Here is a 13,371-nt window from a genome sequence, read left to right on the forward strand (position 1 = left end):
CTGCTCTAAAGTACGGATGTACTGTGGTCTGGCAGACTGTGTTGTTTTAGAGTGTATTAGGTTAAAAAAAAAATCTTCTGTGGTCTGTAAAAATTCCAAAGCATGTAGGATATATGTTAAGTGATCTTGATAAATCATGTTTTCATAAGATAAAAGACTATTCTGGATTCTTAGTTTTACAAGATTTTGGAGTTTCTAAGAATTAAGCAGCATGTCATGTAAAAAATTGGGAGAAACCTCAGGACTGTATAAATATTTTCTATAACAGTTCCAAAACTCTCTCCTTAAATGGACTGATTTCTGGAAAGGAAGAAAAGGAGAAAGAAAGAAAAAAAAGAAAGAAAAGTGATAATCTGCTGTGTGACTCTTCAAGACATAGACTTTTGTCACCTGCCCCCAATCTTCCCTGAAGCCAAGAGAAGTTCTGTGTGGCTCTTGTCCCACTGGCCTTCCCAGGAAGTGGGTAGAAAAGAGGCAAGAAGTGCTCCCTCCTATTATGTAGGTCACTTCTGGGGGCAAGGTGGGGGCAGCAATTTCATGTGAAAATAAATTTCCAAACAAAAATAGCTTCCAAAGGTAAATATTTAAAACATTCATGTACTGTTTACTAAAATGTTATTTAGTTCTAAACTATAGCTGGATTCTTTAGAAAAATCTATGAGGCAGAAAACTACATATAAAATATTAATAGTGCTATCGAGAATAAAAAATACAAGTAAGAGGTAGTTGCTAACAAAACCTGTAGAAAGTTATTTTTAAGGAAGCTGTATTAGTTGAATTGCTAAAATCATTTAAACTGACACTACCCAGTGGCCATATTACCATTTAAAGAAAATAAGACTATTCTAACTTCCTTGGCCTTCTCTAAAATAAAAAGATATAGTACCTATTTACTAAGTGACTTAAAAAAAAAAAAAAAGAAAGAAAGAAAGGAAGGTTTAAACAAAGCAATTTGCTGCCATCTACTGGTAAGGCATGAACTTGAGCGACAAATGTTTTCATTTTGACAGCTTATGCTGAGCTCTCAAGTCTGGGATACCTACCTCCCTTATGTACAGAGACTAACACAGGCATGAAATCTAAAAGAACCCCTTCTATTCAAATGAAACAATGAATCTTGCCAAGATTTCCATTTCTAATCTATGCCTGACCAATCAGCTGTTTCTTTCTTAATCTGTCAGATTTAAGAATAACTTCTTTCATTTCTCCCACCTTTGAGGCCATCAGGGGTGTCTTTAAAGGTGCCAGCAAACAGTTTTATACACATCCTATACTCTCTCCTTTTGATATTAGACTGAAATTTGGTTTTCCACTTTAGGGCCTTTTATAGGTGCTACTTGCATTTTGGTGCTATACTGAGCTGGGAAAAACAAAGATTTAACAGATACAACAAGGATCTGCTTAGTCTCAGTAAAAACCATGAAAATGTATTAACTAAGCACATGCTGGAAACACAGCACAGAAGGAAGAGCTGTAAGTTAACAACACATACAAATCTGTATACTTACTGTCCTCAAGGAATTAACAAATGGGAGACAGCAGACAAATGAAGATGCAAAGATTAATTTAAGGATTATTATTAGCCAATGCAACTGATAAGAAAAAGATCTCATTTGCAATTAGTACCATAAACTACAAAACTCCTAGATATATCTAAGAGACTCCCAAGGCACACATGAAGACATGTCTCTGATTGAACTGAATTCACTTCATGTGTATCTGCTCAAATGTCCCTTCATCAGAAAAGCTTGCCTTGAACACTAACAGCAGCCCCAGCCACCTCACTCCTTTGTCTCTTTAGCATGCTGCCCCCACTTGCAGGTGCAACTTATTTTAAACAAGTTATAGTAGTCTCATGAGAATCCATTTAAATCTACTAAAAATTGTTAAACTATATATAAATAAAAAGAAATATTTATCAATATGATTTCTTTCTTTCCAACCTCCAGCTTTATTTTTTTTTTAAAATATTTTTTTTTAATTTTTATTTATTTATGATAGTCACAGAGAGAGAGAGAGAGAGGCAGAGACATAGGCAGAGGGAGATGCAGGCTCCACGCACCAGGAGCCTGACGTGGGATTCGATCCAGGGTCTCCAGGATCGCGCCCTGGGCCAAAGGCAGGCGCCAAACCGCGGCGCCACCCAGGGATCCAGCTTTATTGAGGTACAATAAAGTTCATCCATTTTGAGTGGGGTGATGAACTTTGACAAAATGTAGACAGCCATGTAACCACCATGATCAAAATATTCCCATCATCTCAAAAAATTCCTTCCTGCCTCTTTACAGTCAATTCCTTGCCCAGACTGTTGGTCCCAGGCAACCACTACAGTTTTTGCCCTTCTAGTATTTCATATACCTGAAATTATATGGTATGTAGACTTTTGTGTTTGACTTGTTTTACTTGGCGTGGCATTTCTGAAATTCACCCATGTTGTTGGCATGTATCAAAAGTTCAATCCTTTGTATTGCTGAATAGTATTCCATAATATGAATATAGATTAATTTATCAATTCACCAGGAGATGGACAACTGCATTACTTCCAATTTGAGGCTATATACGGCTGCTGTGAATATTCACATACAAGTTTGTATTTTTCATTTCACTTGAGTAAATAGCTAGGAATGAACTGCCAGGCCACATGTTAAGTGTACATTTAACTTCCCAAGAAACTGCCACCCTGTTTTTTAAAGTGGCAATACAATATTACATTCTCTCACCAGCAACATTATGAGAGTCCAGCTGTTCTACATCTTCAACTAATACCTGGCATCATTAGTAATTTTAATTTTACTTGTTCCAGAAAGTATAAAGTAGTAACTTATTGAGGTTTTAATTTATATTACCCTGATGACTAGTGATATTGGGTTTATTCATACATTTTTCTTTTGTCAAGTCTCTGTTGAAATTGCTTACTCATTTTTACTAGACTATTTTCTCATTACTGAGTTTACAATCCAATTGTGTATATATTCTGGATACAAGTCTTTGTCAGACATGTTTTGTAAATATTTTCTCCTAGTCTCCTGATGGCCTTTAAATTTTCTCTATTTTTTTCTTTTGGAAGAGCAAGATTTTGAAATTTTGATGAAGTCAACCTGTTTTTGTATTTAATTGCTTGTGCTTTTTGTATCCCATTTAAGAAATCTTTACCCAGCATAATGTCACACAGAATTTCAATGTTTTCTTCCAGAAGTTTTAGATTTTTAACTTTCATATTTAGGATAATGACTTATTGCTAGTTGATTTCTGTGTATGGTGAGATCAGATCAAGGGTCATTATTTCATACAGATATCCAGTTGTCCAGTACAATTTGCTACAAAGACTATTTTTTTCCCAATGATTTATCCTTCTGCTCTCAAAAATCAATTTACTATACAAGTGTGAACCTATTTCCAAACTCTGTTCTGCTCTATTGACTGAAAAGTGTATCCATACATCAATACTGGATTGTCCTGACTACTGTAGCTTTACAGTAGTAAGTCTTGATACAGATAGAATATATATCCTCAAACCTTTTTAAAAACTATCTTGGTCAATAAATTTTAGAATCAACTTGTCAGTTTCTTCAAACAAGCCTGCAGGATTTTGAATGGTACTCCATCGACTCTAAAAATGGAAACTATCCCCCAATACTTTAAATAACATTGATTCTTGGGCACCTGGGTGGCTTGGTTGGTTAAGCATCTGCCTTTGGCTCAGGTCATGATCTGAGTCCCAGACTGAGCCCCATGTTGGGCTCCCTGCTCTGCAGGGAGTGCGCTTCTCCCTATGACCCTCCTTCCTCATGTGCTCTCTCTCTCTCTCTCTCTCTCACTCTCTCTCTAAATAAAGCCTTGGGATGCCTGGTGGCTCAGTGGTTGAGCGTCTGCTTTTGGCTCAGGTCATGATCCTGGGGTCCCCACAGTGAGCCTGCTTCCCCCCTGCCAATGTATCTGCCTCTCTCATGTCTCTCATAAATAAATAAGGTCTTTAAAAAAAAAGTCTTTAAAAATAATACTGATTCTTCCAAACATTAACAAAGAGTATCTATTTATTTAGGTCTTCTTTAATGTCCCTTGGCAAGGTTTTGTACTTTTCAATGTATATAGTCTTGAACATTACTAAATATTTTAAGTTTTGTTGCTCTAATAATGAATTGTTTTAAAATTTTATTTCCATTTGTTAACTGCTGATATAGAGAAATAAAGTTCACTGCATACTGGGCTATTGTTACCTAGCTAAATTCACATTTTAGTTAAAGCACATTTTTGTAGAATTCTTATGCTAGTCTATGTACATAATTATATTCTCTGCAATTAGTGACAGCTTCACTTCTTCCTTTCTAATCATAGGACTCTTATTTAAACAAGTGTTGAATAAAAGTGGTAAAAACACACATTCTTTCCTTGTTCCTGACCTCAGAGGAAAAGCATTCAGCAGTTCACCATTTACTATGATGCATGTTGTAGTTTTGCCTCAGTGCCTTTCTTTAGTTTTTTAAGTTATCTTTTCCTTCTGGTTTGCCGAGTCTTTATGATCAATGGGCATTTTATACCGTCACATGTGTTTTCTGCATCTACTGAAATGATCACTTGGTAGTTATACTTTTATTCCATTAGTAGTGTAAATTACCATGTTCATTTTCAGATCTTAAGCCTTCCATTCCTACAGTAAACAGTACTCAGCCATGAAGTAATTTTTTTTTTTTTTTTTGTATATTGATGGATTAGATTTGCTGGTATTTTGCCAAGGATTTTTGTATCTATCGTCACAAATGATCCTTGTATGTAATTTTCATTTCTTTCAATGTCTATCTGGTTTTGTATCAGGGCACTGCAAGCCTTGTGCAAGAAGTTTGGAAGTGTTACCTCAAAGAGTTTGGGTAGCGCTGTCACTATTTATTCTTTCAACATTTGAAATAATTCAACAGTGAAGGTAGGTGGGCCTAAACTTTTCTTAGTTGTAAGTTTTAATTATGAACTGCATTTCTTTGATATAGGGCTGTTCAATTGTTTTATATCTCCTTGGGTCAGTTTTGGCAACTTGTGTCTTTCCAAGAAGTGGTCAATTTCTCCTAAATGTTATAAAGGTATTTGTTATATTCCTATTACCCTTTTAATGTCTGTAGGATATGTAAAGTAGTTTTCTCTTACTTAGCACTGGTTATGTGTCTTTTTGCTTATTTTCTTCATCAGTCTGGCTGGAGATTTATCAATTTTATTGATCTTTTCAAAGAGCCAATTTTTTTTCATTTCATCACTTTTCTCCATCATTTGCCCACTCTCAATCCCACTGATTTCTTTTATCATTCATTCCTATTCTTACTTTGGGTTTACTTCCAGCAGTACATTGAAGCTGTTCCAATACAGCCCCTGTCCTCTCCCCTTCTTTGTGCCACTACTGTCACATACATCTCTATATAAGCCTAACAACAGTTTTATACTTGTTTTATGTTGTTGTCTTTATGAGTTGAAAACAGGGAAAATATATTTATACTGTCTACAGCAGAATGATTCTAAGGTGGCCCCTCTCATAATCCCCGCCTCTTCATGCCCATGCCTCTTTGTACCTCTCCCCTTGAGTCATAAGCAGGACCTATAACTTCCTTCTAACATGAAAATTTGGCAAAGGTGATGAACTGTCACTACTGTGACTGTGTTATCTGAGGTTCCACCTTGCTGGCAGACTTGCTACAGCAACTCTCCTTGCTGACTCGAAGAGGTAAGGCACACTGGTGGGAAAGTCCACAGGAAAGAATCTGCAGATAATCTCTAGAAACCACAGGAACCTCCAGCCAATAGCCTGCAAGAAGCTGAGGCCTTTAGTACTATAAGCGCAAGGAAAATAACCTGGTAAGCTCAACCTGAGTGACCTTGGAAGCAAATTTTTCTCTAATTTAGCATACAGATGAGAACATTCTGGCCAACACCTTAAAACTATAGTGTAATAAATGTGTGTTGTATAAAGCCACACATTTTGTTTGTGTAATTTGTCACACAGCAATATAAACAAATACACTGTTTTTAGATGTACCTGCACAGTTTTACCAATGATCTTAATTTTTTGTATGAAAAACAAAGGATAGTTTTGCTAGATATAAATTTCTTGATTGACTGTTTTAAGCAATTAGAATATGTCATCCCATTGCCTTCTGGCCACTGATGTTTCTTATGAGAAATTAGTTGTTAATCTTATCAAGGAGTTCTTACATATAATGAGTTACTTCTCTAGGTGCTTTCAAGATTTTCTCTTTGTTTTTGGCTTTCCATAGTCTGACTAAAATGTGTACAGATGAGTTCATCCTACTCAGAATTCGCTGAACTTTTCAGATGAGCAGTTTAGTATTTTTCAACCAATATGGGAAGTTCTGGCCATTATTTCTTCAAATATTTTTTTTCTGCCTCTTTCCTCTTTTCTGGCTCTCCCATTAGGACTCATGCATATGTTAGTATTCTTTTTTTTTTTTTAATTTTTTTTTTAATTTTTTAATTATTTATGATAGTCACAGAGAGAGAGAGAGAGGCAGAGACACAGGCGGAGGGAGAAGCAGGCTCCATTCCCCGGGAGCCTGATGTGGGATTCGATCCCGGGTCTCCAGGATCGCGCCCTGGGCCAAAGGCAGGTGCCAAACCGCTGTGCCACCCAGGGATCCCATATGTTAGTATTCTTGATAATGTCCCACAGGTCTATGGGCTCTATTTTTTTTTTTTTTTTAGTTCTTTTTTCTATAGTTCTTTAGACTAAGCTCTGTTTATCAATTTTCAAGGTCACCAATTCCTTCTTCTGTCAGTTCAAATCTGTTAATTACTGTAATGAACTCTTCATTTTAGGTATTGTACTTTCAACTGGAGAATTTCTACTTAGAGACACACACACATATATTCACATGTATGTAAATTCTCTTTATTGTTAATTTCTATAATGAGTCACTGTTGTCATGTTTTCCTTTAATTCTTTGGACATGGTATCTATCTTTAGTTCTTTGAACACATAATAGCTGCTTTGAGGTGTTTTTTTTATGATTTTACTTATTTATTCATGAGAGACACACAGAGAGAGACAGAGAGAGGCAGAGATACAGGCAGAGGGAGAAGCAGGCTCCATCAGGGAGCCTGACATGGGACTCGATCCCAGGACTCTAGGATCACGATCTGGGCTGAAGGTGGCGCTAAACTGCTGAGCCACCCAGGCTGCCCTGCTCTGAGATTTTGTTAACTAAGTATAGCAGCTGGGCCCCTTCAGAGACACCTTCTCTTGGCTAATTTTATTTCCTGTGCATGAGTAATACATTCCTGTTTCTTAGTCATGTCTCACAATTTCACTGAAAACTGAAGATTTTAGAGGATATTGTAGCAAACCTGGATTGTGAACCTCACCCCCTCCAGGTGGGATGCTCTTGTTCTTTTAGTGAAATGCCCAGACTAGCTACACAAAATCTGTCTCCTCGCCAGTATGTAGCCACTTAGATCTCTGCTTAGTTGTTAATATTATTAAGTTCTGGCTTGTAGGTGTCACTTCTAAGAATGATTTGTTTGGCCAAAATAACTATTTATGACCAATAGCTGATCAGAGGTTGTGCTTAAACATCTTGAACCAACAATATTCCCACACTCTGCCAAGTTTGTATGTATACAGGTTGAGGCGCACATTCAATCATCAGGAAATTTATGAGTGTGTCCCAGCTCTCATTTCTTGGTTTCAGTTCCAGCCAGGAATGAGTAGATAACTGGGGTCCTTGCTGGTCTTACATAAGCATGCACGTAGCCTTCCAAATTCCCAGGAATATACAGAAGCTTAAGAAAGCCCAAACAGGGGTTTCCTTCTTTAGGTCTCCTGTTTAATGTGAACGTACTGTGTTGCTTGCCCCAACCAGGAATCACAGTCTCAGGCAGCTGTGTTGTTGGCCTTCCCAGATTGTTTGCCACCTAAACTGAGACCACTGTTATTTTCAACAATGCTCCAGGCATGGGGCATTTCCACTGAGCTCCACACAGTCAGACCACTGGCAGCAAGGAGACTGCTGGCTCTCATGATAATGTACTGTAGAGATGTTGGGGGACAGGTAGGGTAGATGGGGGCAGCCACTCTGGGTTCAATTTCTTCATATTCAAGCTTCTTATGGTAAAATTTAGATACTGATTTAAGATCATTCTTTTCTACTATAAGCATACAATGTAAGTTTCCCTCTGAACACCCTCTAATACATCCCACAAATTTTGATATAGTGTATTTTCATTAGTGTTCAGTTCAAAATACAGCTTAATTTCCAAATATGTGAGGCTGTCCTAGATATCCTATTGTTGATTTCTAATAAAATTCCATTGTAGTCAGAGAACATATTCTTATAACTTCATAAAATTTACTGAGACTTTATTGCCAGCACATAGCTTATCCTGGTGTCCTATCATGTACACAAGGAAAAAGTGTATATTCTGATGGTGCTGGATGCAACTTTCAAAAATATCAATGAAGTCAGTGAGACTGATATTTTTTCGGATTTTCTCAGTTATTGATTTATTTAGTTGTTCTATCAATTGCTGAGAGATGTTAAAATTTTCAACAATGATTGTGAAACTGCCCACTATTCCCTTTATCAATTTTTTTGCCTCAAACTGGGGTCTCTTACTGTGTACACATCCTATGATTCGTTTTCCTCCTGATGAACTGTCCCATCTGTCATTGTCTTTCTTCAGTTCTGGTAACATTTACATCTTAAAATAGATTTTATGTGTTATTAACATAACCACTCTGGCTTTCACTTAATTACCATTTGCATGGGATATCTTTATCCATTTATCTACTTTCAACCTCTCTATACTTTTTTTTTTTAATTTTTTTTTATTTTTTTATTTACCTGTGATAGTCACAGAGAGAGGGAGAAAGAGAGAGAGAGGCAGAGACACAGGCAGAGGGAGAAGCAGGCTCCATGCACCGGGAGCCCGACGTGGGATTCGATCCCGTGTCTCCAGGATCGCGCCCTGGGCCAAAGGCAGGCGCCAAACCGCTGCGCCACCCAGGGATCCCCAACCTCTCTATACTTAAAGAATATCTCTTGTAGACAGCATAGACTTCAGTCTTGTCTACTCCTTTAAGATAATTTCCAGCTTTTAACTGGAGTGTTTAGTCCATTAATGTTTAATATTATTATTGCTACAGTTGAGTTTAGATTTATTTGTTTTCCCTTTGTTTCTCCTGTTGTTCCCCTTCTTCCCTTTACTGCCTTTTTTTGCACTATTAGACCATTTTTTAGCATTCTGTTTTAATGTCTCTATTGACCTTTTAGCTATACATCTATGAATTATTAGTTTTTTAAATTTTACTTGTTTGTCTAAGGACTGAAATATACACTAACCTGGTCAAAATCATAACCAGAATTTGTACAGATGTACTATTATATTATATGCATTCCCTTTGTATTTAAAAGCAAAATCCTAAAATCAGGAAAATATACATATAAGCACCATACCCTAGTTCATTACACATGTCATTACCCTTTAAAAAGTTTTGGGAAGCACTAAATGCAACTAGCTGAGTTACAGAGGAAGAGACATTGCTTGGAGGTCTGAAACACAGTTATGCATTGTGCCGTAAGTATTAACACAGGAAAGAGAGGCAACAGTAATGGAGGAAAGCAATCTAGACAAATACCTAAAACTTAACTAATAATTCACCACAGAATGAAAAGTTCAAAAGTCAGATGGTATAATGTCTCCAAACAGGATTTCATCCAGACACATTTTTTTTTTCATTAATGAAACACTGTAAATTTAGAAAAGCAACAGTGCAAAAAAACCCCAGTATTCCCTGATAACCCTCTCAACACTGATGGTAGACTTGCAGCTTTTCTTTTGTACCTTTTAAAAAATTATGTGAAATGATGGATGAAGTTTTCAGACAGAAAAAAAATCCCTTCATTTAAGATGGATTTCTTGGAATAAATTAATTAGAAGAAAATTTATTGGACAATAAGATCTCCCAATTCTAAGGATCTAATATATACTTCTAAACTGCTTTCTAGGGTGCCTGGGTGGCTTAGTTGGTTAACCATCTGTCCTCAGCTCAGGTCATGATCCCAGGCAGGGATCAAGTCCCATATCAGACTCCCTGCAGCAGGGAGTTTGCTTCTCCCTCTTCCTCTGCGCCTCCCTGCTGCTCATGCTCTTGTAGGCGCATGCTCTCTCTCTCAAGTAAATAAAATCTTAAAAACAAAACAAAACAAAAAAAAACCTGCTTTCTACAAGTACTTTCATAAATTCCTACCATTAACCTGTTTTTATCACATTTGGGATAATCATTTGCAAAATCTTTCATTTTTGAAAACCTAAAAATAATTTTTCACCACACTATATGGATTTATCACTTATTTCCCTAACTTATTTGGCAAAAGGATTTTACCTACTGTATCAAGAGGAGCCCTGAAATGCTTTCCTCAGGTTCCTATGAGGATTTGCTCTATGGACTTAACTTCTAGAGCTCCAGCTGACTTCCCTCCAGGTCAGTTACATGAAAACTGAATCTAAAGCTAAATAAACACACCTAAGATAGGGTCTCTTTATGCTATTTTCTTAAGATGTCCAACAAATGATCTCAGAATTTTTAGAGAGATTCCAAATGGAAAAATGAAGATGATAATAATAATGGATTTCTTATAATACCCACTATTATAATAGAGACTTCTGCATAACAGCACACTAATCTGGTCAGAAAGATTATCAGGATTTATATTAAGGTACTATTATATAACATCACATTTGTGTTTAGAAACTAACCTAATATTTTTGGACATTATAAAACCCTAAGTGTTCATTTTGAAGCAAGATGTTTGAAAGCACAGATATACCTTGTTTTACTGTGCTTTGCTTTATCAAACTCTTTACAAATGGAAGGTGTGTGGTAACCTGCATCATTAAGCAAGTCTACTGGCACCATTTCACCAACAGTGTTTGCTCACTTCATGCCTCTGTACCATATTTGGGTAACTCTCATAAATTTCAAACCTTTTCATTATTGTTCTATTTGTTCTGGTGATCATTACCAATGATCTTTGATGTTACTACCGTAATGGTTTTGGGGCACAATGAACTGTACCTACATAAGAAGTGAAACTAAATCAACAATGACAGACCACTATCCCATCTCTCCCTTTTCCTCAAGCTCCTTATTTCTTGAGACATAACAATACTGAAATTAGGCCAATCAATAATCTTACAATCGCCTGCAAGTGTTCACGTGAAAGGAAGAACCATGTGACTCTGACTTTAAATCAAAAGCTAGAAATGATTAAGCTTAGTGAGGAAGGCTGAAAGTCAAGATGGGCTGAAAGCTAGGTCTCTGCTGCCAAATAGTTAGCCAAGCTGTGAATACAAAGGAAAAGTTCTTGAAGGAAATTAAAAATGCTACTCTAGTGAACACAAGAATGATCAGAAAGCACAACAGCCTTATTGCTGATATGGAGAACATTTCAGAGGTCTGGATAGAAGATCAAACCAACCACAACATTCCCTTAAGCCAAAGCCTAGTCCAGAGCCAGGCCCTAACTCTCTTCTATTCTGTGAGACTGAGGGAGCTGCATAAGCTGGAAGTGGAAAGCTTGAAACCAGCGGAGGAGGGCTCATGAGGTTTAAGGAAAGAAGTCACAGCATAATATCAAAGTGAAAGGGGAAGCAGCAAGTGCTGGTATAGGAGCTATAGCCAGTCATCCAGAAGATCTAGCTAAGACAGTTAATAAAGAGGAAAGCATTAGATTGTCAATGTAAACAAAACTGTCTTCTATTAAATTTTTTTTTTAATTTTATTTATTTATGATAGTCATATAGAGAGAAAGAGAGAGAGGCAGAGACACAGGCAGAGGGAGAAGCAGGCTCCATGCGCCGGGAGCCTGATGTGGGATTCGATCCCGGGTCTCCAGGATCGTGCCCTGGGCCAAAGGCAGGCGCCAAACCGCTGCGCCACCCAGGGATCCCAAAACTGTCTTCTATTGAAAGGAGATGCCATCCAGGACTTACATAGCTAGAGAGGGGAAGTCAATGCCTGGCTTCAAAAGACAGGCCAACTCTCATTAGGGGACAATACAGCTAGTGACTTTAAGTTGAAGCCAATGTTCATTTACCACTTCAAAAATCCTAGGGCCCTTAAAAATCATGCTAAATCTACTCTGCCTATATTCTATAAAGAGAACAACAAAGCCTAGATGACAGCACATCTGTTTTTTTTTTTTTTTAAAGGTTTTATTTATTTATTCATGAGAGACACAGAGAGACAGAGAGAGAGAGAGACTGAGAGAGAGGGAGAGAGAGAGAGGCAGAGACACAGGCAGAGGGAGAAGCAGGCTCCATGCAGGGAGCCCGACGTGGGACTCGATCCCGGGTCTCCAGGATCACGCCCTGGACTGAAGTCAGCACTAAACCACTGAGCCACCAGGGCTGCCCAGCACATCTGTTTCCAGCATGGTTTACAGACTATTTTAAGCCTACTATTGACACTTACTTACTGCTCAGAAAAAAAGATTCCTTTCAAAATGCTACTGTAGGTTGACAATGTACCTGGCCAACCAAGAGCTCTAATGGGAGATGTGCAATGAGATCAACGTCATTTTCATGCCTGCTAACATAACAGCCATTCCGCAGCCGATGGATCAAGAAGTAATTAAGATTTTAAAGTCTTATTATTTAAGAAATATATTTTGTAAGGCTACAGCTGCCATACAGTGATTCCTCTGCTGGATCTACGCAAAGAAAATTGGAAACCTTCTGGAAACAATTCACCATTCTAATTGCCATTAAGGACACTTATGATTCACAGGAAAAGGTCAAAATACCAACATGAACAGAAGTTTGGAACAAGTTGATTCCAACCGTCATGGATGACTCCAAGGGGTTCAAGACCTCAGTGGAGGAAGTAACTAGAGGTGTGGAAACACCAGGAGAACTAGAGTAAGAGCCTGAAGATGGGACTGAGCTGCTGCCATCTCATCATCAAACTTACATGGTGAGAAATCGCTTCTTACGGATGAGCAAATAAAGTGGTTTCCTAAGATGGAATCTATTCCCAGTGAAGATGCTGTGAAGACTGTTGAAATGATGACCAAGGATTTAGAATGTGACATAAACTTAGTTGATAAAGCAGTGGCAGGGTTTGAGAGGATTGACATTAATTTTGAAAGAAGTTGTGGGCAAATGCTATCAAACAACATCACATGCTACAGAGAAATGGTTTGTTAAAGGAAGAGGCAATCGATGTGGCAAACTTTATTGTTGTCTGAAGAAACAGCCTCAGCCATGACAGCTTTCAACACCACCACCCAGATCAGTCAGCAGTCATCAACATCAAGGCAAGACCCTCCACCAGCAAAAAGATTAGGAGGGGTTGAAAGCTCAGATAATGGTTAG

At 37.6% G+C, this 13,371-nt stretch overlaps 1 protein-coding gene across 1 annotated transcript in view; it reads right to left on the minus strand.

The window, feature by feature from the left end:
* ASB7 (ankyrin repeat and SOCS box containing 7) overlaps nucleotides 1-13,371 on the minus strand; it is a 56,720-nt gene that overhangs the window by 19,608 nt on the left and 23,741 nt on the right. The window lies entirely within an intron of this gene.

The sequence above is a fragment of the Vulpes lagopus genome, chromosome 4, assembly GCF_018345385.1.
Source record: "Vulpes lagopus strain Blue_001 chromosome 4, ASM1834538v1, whole genome shotgun sequence".
In the NCBI taxonomy this organism is placed as follows: domain Eukaryota; kingdom Metazoa; phylum Chordata; class Mammalia; order Carnivora; family Canidae; genus Vulpes; species Vulpes lagopus.